Raw genomic sequence first — 22,965 nt, forward strand, 5'->3', positions numbered from 1 at the left:
ATCGACCGTTGACATGCTGTTCTCCCTTCGTCAGATACAGGAGAAATGCCGCGAACATCAGATGCCCCTCTACATTGCTTTCATTGATCTCACCAAAGCCTTTGACCTCGTCAGCAGACGTGGTCTCTTCAGACTACTAGAAAAGATTGGATGTCCACCAAAGATACTAAGTATCATCACCTCATTCCATGACAATATGAAAGGCACAATTCAACATGGTGGCTCCTCATCAGAGCCCTTTCCTATCCTGAGTGGCGTGAAACAGGGCTGTGTTCTCGCACCCACACTTTTTGGGATTTTCTTCTCCCTGCTGCTTTCACATGCGTTCAAGTCCTCTGAAGAAGGAATTTTCCTCCACACAAGATCAGGGGGCAGGTTGTTCAACCTTGCCCGTCTAAGAGCGAAGTCCAAAGTATGGAAAGTCCTCATCAGGGAACTCCTCTTTGCTGACGATGCTGCTTTAACATCTCACACTGAAGAGTGCCTGCAGAGTCTCATCGACAGGTTTGCGGCTGCCTGCAACGAATTTGGCCTAACCATCAGCCTCAAGAAAACGAACATCATGGGACAGGACGTCAGAAATGCTCCATCCATCAATATTGGCGACCAGGCTCTGGAAGAGGTTCAAGAGTTCACCTACCGAGGCTCAACTATCACCAGTAACCTGTCTCTAGATGCAGAAATCAACAAGCGCATGGGTAAGGCTTCCACTGCTATGTCCAGACTGGCCAAGAGAGTGTGGGAAAATGGCGCACTGACACGGAACACAAAAGTCCAAGTGTATCAAGCCTGTGTCCTCAGTACCTTACTCTATGGCAGCGAGGCCTGGACAACGTATGTCAGCCAAGAGCGACGTCTCAATTCATTCCATCTTCGCTGCCTCCGGAGAATACTTGGCATCAGGTGGCAGGACCTTATCTCCAACACAGAAGTCCTCGAGGCGGCCAACATCCCCAGCTTATACACACTACTGAGTCAGCGGCGCTTGAGATGGCTTGGCCATGTGAGCCGCATGGAAGATGGCAGGATCCCCAAAGACACATTGTACAGCGAGCTCGCCACTGGTATCAGACTCACCGGCCGTCCATGTTTCCGCTTTAAAGACGTCTGCAAAAGCGACATGAAGTCCTGCGACATTGATCACAAGTCGTGGGAGTCAGTTGCCAGCGTTCGCCAGAGCTGGCGGGCAGCCATAAAGACGGGGCTAAAGTGTAGCGAGTCGAAGAGACTTAGCAGTTGGCAGGAAAAAAGACAGAGGCACAAGGGGAGAGCCAACTGTGTAACAGCCCCGACAAACAAATTTTTCTGCAGCACCTGTGGAAGAGCCTGTCACTCTAGAATTGGCCTTTATAGCCACTCCAGGCGCTGCTCCACACACCACTGACCACCTCCAGGCGCTTACCCATTGTCTCTCGAAATAAGGAGGCCAAAGAAGGTGGAGGTATATTTGTTACTGTGAGGTAATCAGAGAGAAAGCCCACACCATTTATAATAAAGCAGGCAATAATGACAGGAAAACATGACGATTAACATTTATGATTTGTTGGAGTGTAATAGATTCAAAACCCCACATTGGAGATAGAGTTAAATCTACCTAAAAGCACAAAATTCAGTACTCCATGCCTGTTCCTGTAAACCACAATTTCACATACTTTACTCAAGGATTACAGTGTGTACTGATTTATTTTCAGTACATGAATATAAAGCTTTTTGACAGGGTCAAAAAAGCAATTTGGTTAGAAAGTGCCTTTGGTGATAGTGGATGAACACTTACTTAACACATGACGTTTTAAACCATTTACTTTAAATGAATCAACACCTCCTTCACAAAGGAATATCGTGTAAGTGCAATGTATTCAACAACACTCATTCCTAGCACAATAGTTTCTAGGTTTAAAGAACAGAAAATGTTTGAAATGCACATCAGGTCAATTAGCACCTAAGGGAGGAAAAGACTGGTTAATGTTTCGATGATATTGACTCACCCTTATTTCTCTTGAAGTGATTTCAAAATAAAAATTCTTTATTTAAGATAGTTAACTGAGTATGTAACCCCCACCTCTTGAAATGTTCCCCCATACCTTTAAATTTGGCTTACATGCAATATTTTTGTCTCCTACCAGTGATTTCATCCCTGGAACCAGTGGAATGTTTATTGCACAATGTTCAGCACCATTCGTGACTCCTCAGATACTGAAGCAGTCTGTGTAGAAATGCAGCAAAACCTGGACAATATCCAGGCTTGGGCTGATAAGTGGCAAGTAACATTCGCGCCAGGCAATGACCATCTCCAACAAGAGAGAATCTAACCATCTCCCCTTGACATTCAACGGCATTACCATCACTAAATCCCCCACTATCAACATCCTAGGGGCTACCATTGACCAGAAACTGAACTGGAGTAGCCATATAAATACCGTGGCTACAAGAGCAGGTCAGAGGCTAGGGATCCTGAGGCGAGTAACTCACCTCCTGACTCCCCAAAGCCTGTCCACCATCTACAAGGCATAAGTCAGGAGTGTGATGGAAGACTCTCCACTTGCCTGGATGGGTGCAGCTCCAACAACACTCAAGAAGCTCGACACCATCCAGGACAAAGCAGCCCGCTTGATTGGCACCCCATCTATAAACATTCACTCCCTTCACCACCGACGCACAGTGGCAGCAGTGTGTACCATCTGCAAGATGCACTGCAGCAAAGCACCAAGGCTCCTTAGACAGCACCTTCCAAACCCGCGACCTCTACCAACTAGAAGGACAAGGGCAGCGAATACATGGGAACACCACCACCTGCAAGTTCCCCTCCAAGTCACACACCATCCTGACTTGGAACTATGTCGTGGTTCCTTCACTGTCACTGGGTCAAAATCCTGGAACTCCCTTCCTAACAGCACTCTGGGTGTACCTACCCACTCACCACCACCTTCTCAAGGGCAATTAGGGATGGGCAATAAATGCAGGCCTGGCCAGTGATACCTACATCCCAGGAATGAATAAAAAAAATGTGCACCTGGAATTGTAAATCATTATTCAAATAAAATCAGACACAAGAATTGTATGCTGTTGGCACTGGGATTCTGGCAGGTCTCACACAAGTTAGAGTTGAACTCTGTTATACCTGAGGATGAAAAGATACTATGATCCTCTGGAATGAAAGGGCATCCTGATAAATAGAAATATAAATTAATGAGAAGGAATAATAATTTATAAAATCATGTGATAGCTTAAGTTGGGAGAGGAGAAGCTTATAACCCTTAGGTGTTATGGGGCTTAGCTGTCTTGATGGCTTAGCAGAGAAGATAAAACATAGTGTACACTGGTACAATTCCCTTCTCTCTATTACTTCCTTCACCATTCAGCAAAAGGCCACATTACACCATGTGTCATTCTAAACACACACTCACCTCTTCCTTGCTCCATCAAAGCAACTACTAGCATCAATCTCCTTTCATTTACCAGCCTTTGCAAAACCACCAACTTCTCTCAGTAGTCCTTCCTCACTTCACATTCCAGACATTTGCTTCTTATTCAACCCTTTATCATTCTGTTTGCCTGTTGTTTCTTCTCCATCTCAGCAGACTCACTATCAATACAAGCTCTGCCCATCTGCACACTCCGGTCAGAATTTTACGGTCCCCCCTCCAGTATTTTACCCTCGGCGGATGGACAGTAAGGGCCCCAAGAACCCCGCCTGGTGAAATCAGGCAGCCTTCTTGTGGGCTAGTGGTGGGCCCCCGATCGGGCACCCTGCGCCCTATTAAGGGCTTCCCACGAAGCCCCAACCATTCCCAAGGCACAACACTCCCATCCCTCCCCAAATGGCCCGCCCTTGCCTCACCGGGGCCTGGCTGATTGTCCCCGATGAGGCCCTAAAAACTTACCTGAGTTCCGGGGCCATCCTTCCTGTTGCCTCTGGTGGCCGGTAGCTCCATTAGGTGGGAATTCCTGCCTCAATGAGGTGGAAGACCTGGCCAAGGCCAATTAAGGGCCTGGGGAGTGAAAAATCCCGGCCTGGCTCCCCAGGCCCAGTGGAGGCGGGATCGCCCCCGACTTTTTGGCTGAAGTAAAATTCCAACCTCCCTTTCAGTAGCCATTCAATAACTCTATTTCTCTTTCCACCAGACAAACCAATTTACAATAATTTTAAGAGGAGCAACTGACCTCTGTTTCTTTACTTGTCCCATTATCACCCACTTTTTTCTTGCACCAGCATCCCTTTTGTCATTTGCCCTCCACCCTATTACAGACTTCTCCCTTTGTTCTTTGCTCCCCTCCACCCCACCCCATCCTTCCCCTGGTTGAGCATTTGTGTAAAAACTGTTAAACCTCTAACTTTTGCCAGTTCTGATGAAAGACAATCGACCTGAAATTTTAATTTTGTTTCTCCCTGCACAGATGTTGTCTGAATTGCTGAATATTTCCAGCATTTTCTGTTTTTATTTCAGCTAACCTTATGATCCTGAGCAAGCCTGGTAGGGTTAAAATCTGGACAAATGTCTCAGCTCAGTAAGTGCTATTTTAGTCTGCCTTCCATTCTGGGAAAATTCGCTTGGTGGCACATGTCATATTTCAGCAGCCAGTGTATAGAGGAAGGGTTCTTTGTTATGATATCTGGATCATATCATTTAATTAGATACTAGGTGGGAAGGGTTGCACTGCAGATTATAAGGACAAAATGTCTCCTTGGGGAGTGACTGGTGACACTGTACCCAAGGGAATATGCAGAAACCTGAAAATGATGGCAGTATTATGAGTACTTTACCCATGTTTGTTGTTAGGAGGATTGAACTCTGCCACAATCTTTTGACTTTTCTGCAGTTAAACAATTATGAAGAGGAGCTCAGTCGTCCGTAAGTAGGTCTAGCAGGTATTGGACTGTACCGACAGGGATTCTAAGGTAAGTTGTGATCTTTGGACCTCCTGGACTGCAGCCACCACGTGATTGGCGGGGGTGGCCCGACTGGCATATTATTGTGGGCCACCGCGATCATGGCGGCGTGCGTTCTAGATTTGGGAATCCTACACTTTTTCTTTGTGGAAATATATTTGTTCTGAACCCTCAATCTCTTCTTGAATGTGCCCCACTGTTCTGACACCGATTTACCTTCAAATAGCTGTTTCCAATCCACTTTTGATAAATCACATCTCAGCTTAGTAAAATTGACCTTTCCCCATCATCATGTGATGATAATTTTTATTCCTGGTCTATCTTTGTCCTTTGCCATATCTATGCTAAATCTAACTGAATTATGATCACTACCACCACAATGCTCTCCCATTGATGCACCATCCATCTGCCCAGCTTCATTCTCTAGGACTGAGTCCAAAACTCTTTTTGGGATTGCCAAGTACTGGCTAAAAAAAGTACTCAAATGTATTTTAATTCTGTGCCCTCTATACCTTTTATACTGATTTTATCTCAGTTAATATTAGGGTAGTTGACATCCCCTACTATTACTGCCCTATTGTTTTTGCAGTTCTCAGCAATTTGCCTACATATTTACTCCTCTATCTCCTTCTCATTGTTTGTGGATCTATAGTTCACCCCCAGCAGTATAATTGCCCTTTTTTGTTCTACAGTTCAACCCATATGACTTCATTTGATGCTCCTTCTCGCACATCATCCCTCCTTACAGCTGTAATTCTTTCTTTAACCAATATTGCAACCTTCCTATATTTTTATTCCCTCTTTATCTCATCTGAAAGCCCTGTAATGAGGAAAGTTGAGCTGCCATTCTTGGCCTTTGAGCAATGTTTCAGTAGTAGCTATGATATACTTCCAAGTGTCTATCTGTGGCCTCAGCTCATCTGCTTTATTCATTGGACTCCTTGCATTGAAGTGTATACCATTAAGCACTGTCAAACTCCTTTGTTGCCTGTTTTCCAGCCTTTGCTTTCTCTGATTTCTTTCATTTTCTAATTTTAGCCTTCCATTTCCAGATTTGCATTTCTCCTCTCTGAGACCCAGATTTTCATCCCCTCCCAAGCAATTGTAAACCTTCCCAGCAGCACTAGCAAACCTCCCACGAGGATATTGGTCCTGGCCCTGGTGGTGTAACCCATTCAGCTTGTACTGGTCCCACCTCCCCCAGAATATCCCAATGCCCCTGAAATCTAAAGCCCTCCCTCCTGCACCATCTCTCCTGCCATGCATTCATCTGCTCTATCCTCCTATTTTTGCACTTACTAGCATGTGGCACCAAGGGTAATCTGGAGATTATTCATTTATTTTCTAGCTCCCTAAAATTTTCCTGCAGGACCTCACCCCTCTTCTTACCCATGTCATTGGTACTGACAGGGACCATAACCTCTGGCTGTTCACCCTCTGCCCTCAGAATGTTCTGCAGCTGCTCTGTGACATCCTTGCAGGGCTACAGGGAAAGAGTAGTGGAGTGGGACCAATCATATAGCTGTTTCCAAGAGCCAAAACAGGCATGATGGGCTGAATGAGCTCCTTCCATGCTGTACCATTCTATGATTCTTCATAGGCAGGTTACAGTATGTTTGATATATGATCTTGAGTCAGCCCTCATTTTATTGTGTATAGTGGCCATGAGGATCAATCTTTATTCTTGATACCTTTTTATAATCCTGCTCTCCATCTGGTGCCTATCAGCTTGCTTTGGACATTTTTGTGTTGTGCTTTGAGCTGCAGGAGGGTGGGAATCTTTCAGGGAGTGAATCCAATGTGAGGTCACCACTCCCCCTCACTTTAGAGGGTGGGAGAGGGGAGCGGGAACAGCACATATCAGATCCTGGAAATAAAACCTAATTTAGAAGTAGGCAGTAATGTTTTGCAGTATTCTGAGAACTAAATGTCAGAAGAAAAATCATAACGCCCATAAAAGCATATCGCGAGACTGGGTAGAAATAAAGCAGAATGATTAATCATCTGAAGAGGAAGATATATCGCTGTTACTGTTGTTTGTTATTCATAAGCTTGACATTCCCTGGAGGACCTCTTTAAACGTGACGTAACTGTCATTTGGGTTACAAGGGTTGGAAAGGCTTCAAGGCAAATGCTTTCAGTGAAAAAAAAGACAGCTATGTTGAAACTATGGCTAATTATTCATGATCAGCTACATTTGGTAGATCAGTGCACTTATCATCAACTCAAGAAATGCAACTGTTAAATGATTTGTATCAGCAAATGGGTGAGTGGAACAATCATCGACCAAAGCCTCGCATTTGTTAGGACTTGCAAATTAACAAGCTATGAATCTACCGGTGCTTGTCCAGAATTCTGTGCCATTTAAAAAAGCACTTCCTTTTGTCTACTAAGTGGTCTTTACCATTGATCCATAAACACTGACAGGATTGACAGTCAACAAACACCACCTCCTAAATGATGAAATATGGTCTGGCATGCCATTTGAAGCTGACATTGCCATCAACTATTAGAACAATTAAGCAAATATAGATAAATGAACTGACACGAAACTGACCAGTGCTTTAAATATGAGTCTTTTACTATCGTATAATCCAGAAAGTGGCAGTTAAACATTTCATCGTGCTTCTTAATTAAAGAAAATAGCAAGACTGTGTATAATATTCAGATAGATTTATTTGAAACCAGGTATGTACACTGGAAGAATCTGATATTAGCAACATCTCTGCAGCACCACTGAGAGGTGACAACAAGCCAAGGCTGGACTTCTCACCTGGGAAGCGATGAGGCAATGTAAATGTGAGTCACTTTTGACTCCTATCAAAAATGGCATATGTAGAGGCCTGGGAAAAGATCACCTGCCTGGCCATTATACCAGGGAATGTTGTGCAATGTTAAACCTAAGAGGAATGACAATAAAACTTTTTTTAAAAATTGGGGGTAAAGGATTTACTATAAGTTTCAGAGTGCAAGTTACACTTTCTGCAACAAAACTTGCCCTTCCAGTGAAATGCTACAGGAGGACCTTAAAAATATGCCATTTTTTTATTTATTTATTTTTATTTAGAGATACAGCACTGAAACAGGCCCTTCGGCCCACCGAGTCTGTGCCGACAATCAACCACCCATTTATACTAATCCTACATTAATCCCATATTCTCTACCACATCCCCACAATTCCCCTACCACCTACCTATACTAGGGGCAATTTATAATGGCCAATTTACCTATCAACCTGCAAGTCTTTGGCTGTGGGAGGAAACCGGAGCACCCGGCGAAAACCCACGCGGTCACAGGGAGAACTTGCAAACTCTGCACAGGCAGTACCCAGAATTGAACCAGGGTCACAGGGAGAACTTGCAAATTCTGCACAGGCAGTACCCAGAATTGAACCCGGGTCGCTGGAGCTGTGAGGCTGCGGTGCTAACCACAGCGCCGCCCCTAATGGTAATGGTATATTTGGTTGTCATGAGATTGTGATAGGTGCTGTTCTGCATACACTAAAACTTCAACTTAAAATTATAATTATTGTAGGAAAATAGCACATATGCAGTGAAAATATTCAAACCATGTTTAGACAAAACGTACACCCAACCATCAATTCATCATTTTTGCATCAGAGTTACAAATCCAATTACAACAACTTGCATTTATATAGCAACTTCAACAGTAATGTGTTTTACAACAGTTATCAAACAAAATTTGACACTAAACCACATAGGCAGCTATTGGGGCAGATGACCAAAAGCTTGGTCAAAGAGGCAGTTTTTAAGGAGTGTCTTAAAGGAGGAAAGAGAGGTAGCGAGGCGGAGAGGTTTGGGGAGGGAATTCCAGCTGAAGCATGGCCACCATTGGGGAGTGATTAAAATCGGGGGTGTTCAAGAATTGGCAGAGCGCAGAGATCTCGGGGGGCTGTAAGACTGGAGGAGATCACAGAGATATGGAGGGGTAAGGCCATGGAGTGATTTGAAAACAAGACTGAGAATTTCAAAATTGAGGCGTTGCTTATCTGGGAGCCAATGTAAGTCAGTGACACAGGGGACATGGATGAGCGAGACTTGGGGCTGGATTTTGGGCTGGAGGCGGGCTTCCCATTTCTGGGCCGAAAAGGCAGGAGGAATCCCACCTCTGCCTTTTCTCTGCCACCCCCCACATAACACTCACCCACCCCCCCCACCCCCAACCCCTAGAGCGATCCTCCAGTCTTTTGGTGTCAAAATTTTAGGAGGCTGGACCCCCCGCCCCTTTAAAAACTTTAAAAGGATGGGGATCCTGCCTCCAAGATCGTCAGCTGAGAGCTCAGCAGTATTGGCAGCGCCACCAGAAGCAATGGCCTTGGCCGGTACTGCAGAGGCCTCAGACCCAGGCCCAGCAGTGGAATCCCACAAGAGAGGTCGGTGATGCGGAGTTGCCGGGGCCATTCCAGAAGGCCCTGGCGAGGGGGGGAGGGGGTGGTAAGTTCAGCCTGGGGAAGGGGGTCCTGGGGGGTAAAGTTATTCTCATTGGGGGTCCTCTATGGGCCACAAATTGCCCACAAAGGAGGGAAACCCCCACCCCACCCCAAAGCCCGCGCGGAGGGCATCTCGTTTTACAAGGTGCCCTCCCTGCACAGCAGAGTTCTCCCCCCTTGCTGGAAAGATCCCAGGAGCAGCGCGAAGTGACCTCTAATTGGTCATTAATAGGCCACTTAAGGACTTCAATTGGTGTCTGGGCAGAAAGGCCGTTGTCGGCCTATCCCGCCCCCGGGAAGATCATTGGGTGACGGGCCCTCCACCCTGCCTCACCTCTCGCCACCCTTCACGATACTCCGTGCCCCCCCACCCCGCCTCTGGTCCCGCCTGGGGGATGGCAGGGGTCATAAAATCCCAGCCTTGTTGTGAGGCAGCAGAGTTTTGAATGACCTGCATAAAATGTACTGTATAAATTGGTGCAACTACAGTAACCAAAAGGTATCTACAATACATGATGTACAAATAACATCTGAACAAAACAAAATGTGATATATTTTTCATTATTGCATGTAAAACCATCAGAACAATTTCAAAAATTGGTTCTGTGTTCAGGAGGCATTTCTTAGCAATGAGGTCAGCATCACGTGGAATTAAACAGTGGAATTCATCAGCAAAGATATTCTGTGCAACAGCCCCAGTTGAAGCTTTGACATAATTCAAGATATATAGTTTAAAGCAGAATACTTCCATGGAACTCACTCTTAAAATAAATATTTTAATGAGAGAGATGACCATTTTGCAATGTTAAATGCATCTGTAAATCAGCCTGCAAAAGATTCCTTGCAGTTTTATAGGCAATTCTTCAGTTGCTTTTTTTTTCTCTTTGTGCGCTTCTTCATTCTTGCTTAATATAAAATAAAAATTCCAAATGTTAGAAATTTGAATTTAAAACAGATAATGCTGCAAATATACAACAGGATTAGGATTTTCTGCTGGAGTTACGCCAGCCTGCCAATATAATTCTAAGCGTAATGGCAGATCACTCAAGGAGTCACTCTGCCTGTCTCTATCACCTCTGGAATTTTCCATTAAAAATGACAGGAAACATAAAATATGCCCTCCCCAATAGGGGCAGGCATCTTTAAATTCAATAAAAATGATGAGAATACACCATATGACCCATTTCCCATAATTTCTGTCTCAGAAATACTGGGCACTAGAAATGCTGCTTTGTTCACTCAATCTGAGCTTCGTTTCCCCAGTATGGAGAAGATTGCACCATGAACAGTGAAGACAGTAGAAGCTGGAGAAAAAAGAAAAAATCTGGAAATCTGAAATGTATACAAGACTAGAGAAAATTACCGGAAATGACTGTTTCAAATGGAATGGATGTTTGGGACAGAGGACGGGCATGTGGCAAGAAGTCAATTAATCTGCTTCGGTTGCACCAGAAATCACCAGGAGAAGGGCAACTGGAAATCAGGATGGTGGAAGAATGAACAATAAAACAGGCCCTTCCAAAAAGCAGGAAAGATGTGCTTGGTGATGGCATTATGTTGCAGGTGGTGGAAAATGGTCTAATGAACATGGAGACTAGCGGGCTGGCAGTTGAGAAGTTGGGAAACCCTGGGCCAGATTTTCAAAGGGCTGCAGGGTCGCGACCCGCTGCAGGTACTATTTGAAAATCATGGTCCTGGAGATTATCTCTGGATTCCGACACCTCCGAGACAGTTTTGGATTTTCAAAGTGCTGGCAGTGGCGGGTGGTGATGGAGGGGAGGGCAAGGAACAGGGAACACGCAGGCCACCAGTTAACGGCCCATCAAGCTCGTTCAGGAGCTTGTTAAGGATCCAGGGCATGCGGGAAGGCAAATTTTAAAATCTGATATCGATAACCCTGACTAGTCTGGTGCACGTCAGTGCACAGCTGTTGGGGCCGCTGTGAGGCAAAAGAAACTTTGTTTCTATGTGTGTTGAAATTAAATTTGAGGGGTCGACTAGCATTGGGATGAGCGCAGTAACTCCACTTGGCGTCCATGGCCACTTTTCACTATCTTTATTGTCCTAGCCCTTTTATGAGCTGCCTGCTCTCCTTGGCAAGGCATCAACAGCCCCCAGCAGGGCTGCGGTTTGCCTTTTTCACTGGCGCCAGGCACAGAAGGAGGTCATTCAGCCCATTAAGTCCACACTAGCCAAAAAAGAGCTATCTAGTCTAATCCCACCTTCCAGCTCTTGGGCCTTAACCCTGTAGGTTACCTTTGTTTAGTTTGCTCATGGGATGTGAGCATCGCTGGCAAGGTCAGCATTTATTGCCCATCCCTAATTGCCCATGAGAAGGTGGTGCTGAGTCACCTTATTGATCTACTGCAGTCCACGTGGTGTAGATTGTTATGACTGAGGCAGAAGGAGTGTACTGTCTTTTTCTAGTTCCACTTCTCCACAGGTCACAACATATATTAAAATGTGTACCCAGTTACCAATGCGGCCAATTATATACTCTTATCTATTTTAGTTTCAGAATAAAATCCACCAACCAGGTTTCTTTCATAAACAACAAAAGTATTAATTTATTATAAAACAAGACTTATTCCTTTCTAAATAGCACACACACACACACCAGTGAAAGGAAAAATAAAGATGCTTTGGCCAAAGTACTTGTTAATTCTTTGGAGAAAAAGGATAAGATATGTTATGTTCCAGATGGCATACAGTCTGGTGTCCGAGTAAACATAAATGGGTCACTGGGATCTTTTCAGAAGCAGTTCATTCAGAAGATGTCGAGAGGAACTCTTCCAAAAGCTTCTCAGGAGAAATGCAGCATCAGGCATTACAGTTATCACACACTGGATTTTTTTGCAGGGTTTCTCAGAGAGGTGGAGAAAAGATGAGATGGGTGTTTCTTTTAGGAGGCTACAAATGCAACTGATTCAAAACAGTATTCAAAAAATCAAATCCACTCTTGAGCACCATAAATCTTGACATGTCACTTCCTTCCAGTGACCCTTTAAGTCCAGCATCTATGGAATCACTTCAGTCTCCAATGAATCCATCTCCACAATTCTAAAGCATGAGTCTTCAAAAAATATTTTTAAAAATAGCAGCACTTTTGTAACAAGGTGCATCCACAGTGCTGCTAGGGAGGGAGTTCCAGGTTTTTGACCCAGCGGCAGTAAAGGAACAACGATATTGTCCCAGGTTAGGATGCTGCGTGACTTAGAGGGAAACGTGCAGGTGGTGGTGTTCCCATGTGTCTGCTGACCTTATCCTTCTAAGCCGTAGAGGTCGTGGGTCTGGAAGGCGCTGTCAAAGGAGCCTTGGATGATTCGGTGAGTATGCCTATGTCAGGTTGTTGCTTGACAAGTCTGTGGGATAGCTCTCCCAATTTTGGCACAAGTCTCCAGATGTTAGTGAGTAGGACTTTGCAGGGTCGAGTGGGCAGAGTGACCAATTAGACACCAAAAGCTAACTTTTGTGTGTAGAAGCGCAAGATGTTGGCATGGATCTTAATGAATACTTTATATCAGTTTTCACAAAAGAGAGGAATGAATCAGTCATTATGTGGAGGAGGAGTGTGAAATATTGGAAGCGATAAGCATAGTGAGGGAGGAAATATTAAGGTATCTAGCATCCTTGAAAATAGATCACCAGGCCCAGATGAAACGTATCCCAGGCTGCTGACGGAAGCAAAGGAAGAAATAGCAGAGGCTCTGACCATCATTTTTCAATCGCTTTTGGTTACAGGTGTGGTACTAGAGGACTGCTAACATTGCACCGTTGTTTAAAAAGCCGGGATTGACTGAGTAATTATAGGCCAGTCAGGTTAACTTCCGTGGTGGGCAACTTTTCAGAAAAAATTCTAAGAGACGGTATAAATCATCATTTAGAAAGGCATGGATTAATAAGTCAGCATGGATTTGTTAAGGGAAGGTTGTGTCTGACTAACTTGATTGAATTTTCTGAGGAGGTAACAAGGAAGGTCAATGAGGGTAGTGCATTTGATGTAGTCTACATGGATTTTAGCAAGGCTTGTGACAAGGTCCCATGCAGCAGACTGTTCAGTAAATTAGAAACTCATGGGAGAGTGGCAAGATGGATCCAAACTCGACTCAGTAGCAGGAAGAAAAGGGTTATAGTTGACAGGTGCTTTTTTGACTGGAAGGCTGTTTCAAGTGGGGTTCTGCATGACTCAGTATTTGGTCCCTTGCTGTTCATGGTATGGATCAATGATCTAGACTTCAATATATGGGGCAGATGATACGAAAACTGGTTGTGTGGTTGATAGTGAGAAAGAAAGCTGTAGACTGCAGGAAGATGTGCAGGTGGGCAGAAAGGTGGCAAATGGAATTCAATCCAGAGAAGTGTGAGATATCGCATTTAGGGAGGACAAACAAGGCAAATGAACACATAATAAATGATAGAATTCTGAAAATGTAGAGGTACCAAGGGACCTTGGAGTGTATGTTCACAGATAAGGTGATCAAGAAGGCATATGAGATATTTTCCTTTATTGGCTAAGGCCTAGTTACAAGAGCAGAGGGGTTATGCTAGAACTATACAAAACACTAGTTAGGCTGCAGATAGAGTACTGCATACAGTTCTGGTCACCGCATTACAGTAAAGATGTGATCACACTAGAGAGGGTGAAGAAGAGATTTACGAGGATGCTGCCAGGAATGGAGAATTTTAGCTATGGTGAAAGATTGGATAGTGTGTGTTTGTTTTCTTGGAACAGAGGAGGCTGAGGGGAGATTTGATTGAGGTGTGTACAATTATGAGGGGTCTAGATAGAGTGGAGAGAAAGGACCTATTTCCGTTAAAAGAGAGGTCAATAACCAAGAGGCATAGATTTAAAAGAATTGGTGGAAGGATTAGAGGGGAGTTGAGGAATATTTCCACTCTGAGGGGGGTGAGGTTTGGAATTCACTGCCTGAAAGGGTGCAGAGGCAGAAACCCTCATCACATTTTTGAAAAACTCTTTGATTATGTACTTGAGGGAACGGTAGCAGAGTGGTACTTTTGCTGGACTAGTATTCCAGAGGACCAAACTAATGCTTCAGTGACATGACATTAGCTCAGATCCAACCACAGCAGTTGGGGGAATTTACATTTAATTAATATATCTGGAATTAAAAGCTACTTTCAGTAATGGTGACCATGAAACTACCCGATTGTCATAAAAACCCATCTGGTTCACTAATGTCCTTTGGGGAAGGAAATCTGCCATCCTTACCAGGCCTGGCCTACATGGGACTCCAGACTCATAGAAATGTGGTTGACTCTTAACTGCCCTCTGAAATGGCCTAGAAAGTCACTCAGTTATATCAAACTGCCACAGAAACGTCAAATAAGAAAAAATAAATAAAATAAATAAAAAAGAAATAATAAAAAATTAAATAAAGGCCAGTCATGCTCTGAAATTGTTGAACTCAATGTTGCGACCGCAAGGGTGTAGAGTGCTTAGTTGAAAGATGAGGTGCTGCTCCTCAAGCTTGCGTTGATGTTTACTGGAACACTGCAGCAGGCCAAGGAAAGAAATGTGGGCATGAGAGCAGGATGGTGTGTTGAAATGCCAAGCAACCGGAAGCTCGGGTCATGCTTTCTGAATGAACGGACGTGTTCCGCAAAGCAGTCATCCAATCTACATTTGGTCTCACGGACTCATCGTTGAGTTCAACAATTCCAGAGTGCGACTGGCCTTTATTTAATTTTTTATTTCTTTTTAAAAATTACTTTATTTTATTTTTTAACCATGTGCCTGTTTTTCATAATGTGCTTTTGGATAGAGCTGCTCATTATTCTGCCATTAACACTCTCTCTGGACTAATGTTTTGTCTTTCACCACAAGCATTAACACACTCTTTGCCTTTGTCCCAGGACAGCTTTGTTATTTAAAAACTTCCCTGCCCTCTGCCCTATCCCACACATTCCCTTTTGTGATCTTCCCCACCACCACAACCAAACCACCACCACCCCCAAACCCCGTTCACTTGCTTAAAACCTAATTCTTTTCTAACCTTTGCCAGTTCTGATCAAAGGTCACAGACCTGAAACGTTAACTCTTCCTCTCTCTCCACAGATGCTGCCTGACCTGCTGAGTATTTCCAGCACTTTCTGTAATTAATTTTGAAGTCCAGTGACTGGTGTTTTGTACGCAGCTGCAACATCCAGACCCACAAACAATAATGTGCTGATCAACCAGTCAATTAAGTTAATTTTTTTTTTGCATTGCTAGTTCATAAAGAATTTTTACCAGTACATAAGAGCTCCTGTAGGACCTCAGTTTAATGTCTTATCCAAAATACTAGGGATCTAGAAGGGGGCTGATATGCAATGTTGCCTGATGAAATACATGTGCTACAAAAGTACTGGAAAATATACAATAATTGAGAGTAAATTCTGATAGTGCAGTATTCGTATAATAATTTATCACTGTACTTTTTATAATAAAAGTGAAAGAAAATTACCGTAGGATACATTTTACAGTTATAACATTGAAGCTGCAAGCTTTGCAGTTGCTCAAGTTAGGAATGACTGATCCCATATAAACTTTTGTGTTTAGCCTCATTATTTATTCACTGTAAGTTCCCAGTCTGGATTGCGCCAGCCCCATGGAGCTTGCTGAATGGCTTCCCACAGGACAGTCATTTGGATTGCATTAAGATGGCCCAAAATATCAACAGGATGTCCCACATTGAGAGGACTTGGCAGTAAATGAGGAATAAATTTGCCAGCCTTAGAAAATCAGCCATGATGAGACTACTCGGCATCTCCCTATACAAAGTAGAGGGGCCAAGTATGCTAGCAACAAAGAATTTCATCCTAACCAGTTATGCCTTACTTCACAAGCAGATCAGTACTGCAAGAAAGCAACCTTGTTAGTTGCAGTTGCAAACTGAACTATTGTCTAAAACACTTAGATCTGTCAAGGTTATTCTATAAAGCAAGCTTTGAACAAAACTAAATAGAAATTGCAAGACAGAAAAAGACCAACGTTGATCCAGCTAGCCTCATACCACGCTGATAGACACATAATTCAAAGATAAGAGGGTTGTTGGCTAGTCATAGCAATCAATCTCTATCAATTGGTCGACAACAGACCCGGACATGAGGCACTATGGTGGAGAGCTCTGGGAACCATTGGTTCAAAGACATCTTTTCCCTCCCAAGCATGCCATATATACCACATGTCATGTCTCAAATTACTCATGTACTGTATCCTATTTTTTTTCTGTAAGAAATCTATCTAATTTGCATTTGAATTTATCCATACTTACTGCTTTCCACCATCTCCCTAAGGAGCTTATTCCATAGATTGATCACTTGCTCATAGAAGTACTTAGATTAGTTTTGAATTTGACCCCTTCAAGCATAGACCATGTCTTCTGGTTCTACTGCTCTGGACAAGGTGAAATAACTTGTCATGGTCTAACATAAATCATGTTCATTTACTTACACATGCTGGAATTTAGCATAGTCATGTGGTTTTATCACTCTGATGTTGGTTTCCATGAAGAAAGTGGTGAAGCCGTTTTCCCTGATAGGTACATTTGTGACCTTTTCAGACAAGGCCTGGACCCTCCCTATTCCTGAAATCTCTTCCAGACCCACAACTGTCCAAGAAATCTATACTCCTCCTATTCTGGCCTCTTGAGCATCCCCAATTTTAATTGCTCCACCATTCATAGGCATGCCTTCAGCTGCCAAGGCCCTAACTTCTGGAATTCCCTCCCTAACCTTCTAACCTCTTGTTCCTCCTTTAAGACCCTCCTTAAAACATATCTGTTTGACCAAGTTCATGGCCATCTGCCCTAATATTGCCTTATGTGGGTCACTGTCAAATTTTGTTTTATAATGCTCCTGTGAAGCACCTTAGATATTTTATTATGTTGAAGGTACCATACAAATACAGATTGTTGAAGTTGTTGCTCAATGTAAACAGGCACCGCAATAACTGATGTTGCTGATTTCCTTTGTGATAGCTTGGAATGAGCCTGAAGAATAAATTTCAGGGCTGTAGTGACCTGATTGCCACTGGCTGTGCCAGCTCTGTGGTGCAGATCTCTGCAGATCAGAATCCATCAGATGGCACAACTCCGTCATTACCTGCCTGGTGAAGCAAAGCCTCCAGCCGTCCCAGATAAGTGAATCTGGGTCTACAGCTTTGGCTGAGTTGTCAAAGGCAGATTGTGCAGTCCATTTCTGACACAAGCAAACCTGCCCACTATCTCTCCTTTGATCCTTTTCTTCCACTTCCAAAATATTCAAATAGAGAAGAGTACTCAATTCAACACTCAGGCTGGAATTTTACAGTAGGCGGACGGGAGCCGGCCACCAACTGAAAGGTCGGTGGCAAACCTGCTTCCACCTCACCTGGGGATCCAACCCGTATTTTGCGGGTCCGCGGGCTTCAACTGGGGAGAGGCGGGACTTCCACCCACTTGAGGTAGGAAGTCCCGCCTAATAGAGCTGCTGGCCAATCAGTGAGCCAGCAGCTTAGTCCCAGCGGCACCACCAGGAGCAGTGGCCACTCCTGGAACTGCAGCCCAGCATGAAGAGGAGATGCCTGGGAGCCGGGAAGGCAGGTAAGTTTTGGCTGCCTTGCCCGGGGTAATCTGTCGGGCCCCAGCAAGGCAAGGGTGGACAATTGGGGGGAAGGGGGGGACGTGCTGAGTGTTGAGGGTAGTTGGGGTAGTGGGAGCAGCCCTCCATCGGGCACAGGGTGCCCAAAAATGAGAGCACCCCCTCGGGATGTTCGAGAGCCGCCTGGTTTGGTTAGGCGGCTTCTCCCGGCTCCAGGACACCCGCTTCCCGTACGTAAAATCCGTGTGGAGGCAGGCAAAGGCCCTTAAGTGGCCGTTAAGTGGCCACTTAAGGGCCTTGATTGGCCTGGGGTGGGCAGTTCATTTTACGCTGCCGCCACCCTGTGTAAAGTGGTGGCGGAGGCGGGAAAGGATCGGGATGATCTCCCGGTGCCTCCCACTCCATTTTACGCCACCATCCTGCTTGTCGGGGTGGCATAAAATTCCGGCCTCACTGAGAATTTAAGTTGCATCAATGCAAAATCAATCAATACAGCTTTAAGTACTCACAACCAACAGCCAGCTTTCTGTTCATCACTCACATTATATTAGTGAGCTGAGGACGTGGAGCATTATCTGCAAGAACACAAAGGAATCATGTTAAGGCTCATTTCAATATTGTTACCACACATTATAATAAAAAAGTAAAGCTCTCTCACAGAATGGGTAGACAGCTGGAAATACTGATTTCCTGGCACTTGCTCACCCATTCCATCCTGCTCACGAAAATATTTGCCTTTCTATGCTGCAAAGTGAAAAATATGAGTTCAATATTTAACGGCTGTAAGTATGGAAAACATCATTAGCAGATGAGGTAGTGTGCTCTCACAGCAACTTCAATTGTTCTAATACTGAAATAGAAACAGAAAATGCTGGAAATACACAACAGATCCACCAGCATCTGAAAACAGAAAAGATTGGTTAATATTTCAGATGTCGACTCTGTCCAGGCTTTTTCTGCAACATGTTTCTCTTATGTTCATGATGTGAATCCATTATGAACTGAAATCTGTGTCTTCATTTTGAGTATATTTTTATTTGAGTATATTATTATTTTGAATATAATCAAGACAGAATCAGTAGATTTTTGGATACTAAGGGAATGCAGTAATATGGGGATAGGGTGGGAAGGTGGAGTTGAAGTAGATGATCAGCCATGTTCTCATTGTAAGCTTCAAGGGCCGAATGGCCTACTCTTGCTCTTATGTTCTTATGGGAAAAGATGGGGGCAGTAGGATTAGTTTGGGATTCATACAGGGCTATCAGGAAAGAGTGGAGCAGTGGAATTAGTTTGGGATTGCTCTCATGAAGAGCCGATACAGGCACGATGGGCCAAATGGCCTCCTTCTGTGCTGTACCATTCTATGATTCTAAATTTGGATGGCATATCTGGCATAACAAAAATAAAACCATTTTTGTTACTGGATTTATTCTCCTTGGTGCTTCTGAGAAGCAGCAGAATATGACAACCTTGCTTTAAACAACAAAGTAATTTATTAAACAATACATGAACATACAGATAAATAGTGGTAATAATATATAGTAACATTAAGGACTACAAATTGCTTGGCACCCATTTTTGGGTGCAGTGGTCATGATTTGTGACCTGCCCACACCTGTTTCCGTTGAGGCAAGCAACATGCAAACTTGATGTTACCTCCTCATTTATCTAATTGTAGCATTGGTCCAAGCGGAGCCCATGCTGCTGGTAGCCTGAGCACTGAGCAGGGGGCAGAGCAGTGTGTGCTGATAGTACATGGTGCATCCAGCCTACTTCATCTGAAAGACAGTCTGCCCCTCTTAAAAAGGAGCTATACTCAGTGGAAGGGAGCAGCTGCAGACTGCCTGTACAGACACTGGCTGCAAGTATGAGCTGCACAAATGGAGCAGCAAGGAGAAGAGTTCAGGGTTCACGGATGCCAAGTGGTGGAGGTTGGCAGAAGAGGGGTGATGTTTCCATGGGGGGCCAGGAGGACCTCAAGGTAAACCCTGAGAAGGGAATGGGAGCAGGTTGCCAGGGAGGTCAATGCCCTCAGTCTGGTCCCAAAGACTTGGCAGCAGTGTCGCAAAAGGTTCCCTGACTTCATGCGTGTGGTCAAGTTCAGTGAATCTATCTTCAAAGGAAATCTTCACCCCTTCACATCAGCAGCACCTCACGCTGCTCAATGCACCACATCCCCATTACTCACCCATCAGCAGTCCCTAGCACTCAGGACTCACACCTAACATCCAGATAATCCACCACCTCACCGTCACATACATTCCAATGATACCAGCCTCACACCCTACTCCTGTTGCTTCCACATACCTCTGACTATTCAGCTATGGCAGGCATTATGCAACTTAATCTGACATTCTTCCCTCTCGCTTGCAGGAAAAGATGGTCCATAACCGTGTGGCAGCAGCACTGTGGAGCACAAATCTGCTGTCCTCTCTCTCAGGATGACAGAATTTGTGTTCCCAGCCCTGAAACTTTGCCAGTGCTCTTGCTATTGCCCCTCAGCCAGCCAGCCAACCCAGACTGCTGCCGCCTATGCCAAGATGGTGCAGTTCAAAGCTGGGTGCTGAAGGTCCAGAGCTGCTCGAGGGTGTCCTGCAAGATCCTCTGCAGTCTCCTCCAGTGAAAGTCAGCAGCCTTTCACCAGCCATGCTGCAGCCACTCAGGTATCACTGTGTTGGAGCACTAGGACAAGCAAGGACACTGGTAAGACAGGCACTAAGGGAATGTACAAGGATAATTAGTTCTTTTTTGTTTGTGTGATAGGTTGTGCTATTTGACAAAGATGTCATAGCAAGGTTTTTGTTGGTGGTTTTTATTGCATGGCTTTGGCTGAGAGCACCCTGTGAAGGGACATCCCAGATAGATGGGAAGGTGGGGTATAGTGGAGCAATGATGGTGAAGGGATGCCATCGTAAGGGAACTGGAGTCCGAATAGCTGCTCATGGGCAGCCCTTCTGGAGCACCAGCATTCCTGATGCCTATCCCCTCCGCCCCCTCCCTCCGTGCAGAGTTTGCTCTCTCCACAGCCTCTGCTCCATCTCCCTGTTGTGTTGTTGCCCAAGAGACGTTGTAACTGCAGCCCCATACTTGTTGCAGCCTTTGTGTGGACAGGCTACCTACTCCTCTGCCCTCCCTGTGAGGATGCAGAAACACCCTGCCAAATCCAGGAACTCAGCACAACACCAAAAACACACCAGAGCACTTCCACAAACTTTGCAATAGCAGACATTAAGTTTAAATCACCTTACCAGCAAGTTGGATGTCTGGCCCTTTAAATAACATTAGTGATGGTGGATGGTGGGGGTGGCGTGGAGGATGGGGTGCCTTCCTGCAGCTCTTTAGAGATTGACAAGCAGATTTGTTGAATGGATCTGTGTGGTCCAAATTGGGAATATGTGCATCAACTCAGCCGGAATGGCTGTTTGATGTCATGATCTGGCCAGTTGGAAAGTTTCCGGTGCACACACGGGACACCCACAGGAGTGCTCTTTCCAGCATGGGATGCTGCACAGGCCATGCCAGAGGCAGCCAGGAGTGCTGCGCCCCCCACTCGGAAAGCCTCTGGCTTCCACTGTACTGGCTCTGCTGAATGTCTTGCCCTAAAAATCTTATGTCTGTGCACATTTCTTGTGTCACCACTTTGAGGTGAATGTAATTACAGTGATAAGTTTACTTAGACAATTTTTATTATAAATGTGGACATAGGAATTTATAATGGAAATATAAAAATGAGGACAGAATGTGACTTTAAAATGGGGACTGAATTATGTCTCCATGCCCTGGTCCAATTATCACCCACCCTCTAACCTTGCTTCACCTGAGGACTACATTTGGTCTTAACTCCCCGTGTGGAGCATCATAGGAGATTGTCAACTATAAGGTATTTATTTACATTAGTTTTAAAATATGGTAACCACTTGAAACAAAGAAAATAATAATCAGTTCACAATCTCAAATTTTTTTAATTTTTATTTTAGAGATACAGCACTGAAACAGGCCCTTCGGCCCACCGAGTCTGTGCCAACCATCAACCACCCATTTATACTAGTCCTACATTAATCCCATGTTCCTACCTTCCCTTAATTCCCCTACCACCTACCTATACTAGGGGCAATTTACAATGGCCAATTTATCTATCAACTGCAAGTCTTTGGCTGTGGGAGGAAACCGGAGCACCCGGCGAAAACCAACACGGTCACAGGCAGAACTTGCAAACTCCGCACAGGCGGTACCCAGAAACGAACCCGGGTCGCTGGAGCAGTGAGGCTGCGGTGCTAACCACTGTGCCACTGTGCTGTATTAAATTATATTTCATAATTGGTCTTTTTTTCTGATATTCTGGCCTGTCGTAGCCCCAATGTGCTGCATTGATAACTCACTGTGCTTTCCTTTTAAACAATTTTTTATTAGTGTTACCATCAGGTGAAGTGGGGTCGAAAGGCTCCCCTCTTGTCCCTTTCCTTATCTGACTGCAACAGGGTTTATTTCTTTTAAAAAGTGGATGTGCTTACCAATTCAGTGAGTGTCTAATCATTTTATCATGCTATGATCATAAAAGAACCAATCAGACAGGTTTTGAGTTTAACAAAGAAAGAGGTTAGCTTTAATTGTACTTAAAACCGATCAAAGTAAAAAAATAAACTACGCTCCAAATTTTACACACACACACACACAAATAGGTTACAGAGTGCAGAAGAATAGATTGGTTGGAATAGAGTCTGGAGCAATAAAAAAAGTATACAGTCTTGAGTTTGGTAACTCAGTTGTCTTCCAGACGAGTACAGTGGCCCTGAGGTTTCCAGCTTGTAGATGTGGCCAGCTGGTTCAGGGTTTTCCTGGAGACAGTGATGCAGATGGTTTTCTTCATAGGGTCTCTTTCTGCAGCATTGATAGATTGGATGTTTACAGCCAGCAGACAGGGTTCAAACTTGCAAGCTGATCTGAAGAGAGAGAAAGAGAGGGAGGGACCCCACTTGAGCCCTTACTGGTCAGTCTCAGTTGCTTGGCCAACCACAGAGAGAGAAAGCAGCGAGCTTAACATACAGAT

General features: G+C 44.5%; 1 long non-coding RNA gene across 1 annotated transcript in view; it reads right to left on the bottom strand.

Moving 5' to 3' along the window:
• Positions 1 to 9,091: 9,091 nt before the first annotated feature.
• LOC137356736 (uncharacterized) overlaps positions 9,092 to 22,965 on the bottom strand; it is a 64,158-nt gene continuing 50,284 nt past the window's right edge. The window contains exons 2-3 of the long non-coding RNA XR_010971099.1: positions 18,428 to 18,493; positions 9,092 to 10,243 (exon numbers count right to left, since the gene is read on the bottom strand). This is a non-coding gene — a long non-coding RNA (uncharacterized lncRNA). The remainder of the gene's footprint in view (positions 10,244 to 18,427; positions 18,494 to 22,965) is intronic.

The sequence above is a fragment of the Heterodontus francisci genome, chromosome 3, assembly GCF_036365525.1.
Source record: "Heterodontus francisci isolate sHetFra1 chromosome 3, sHetFra1.hap1, whole genome shotgun sequence".
NCBI classification, from domain to species: Eukaryota; Metazoa; Chordata; class Chondrichthyes; order Heterodontiformes; family Heterodontidae; genus Heterodontus; species Heterodontus francisci.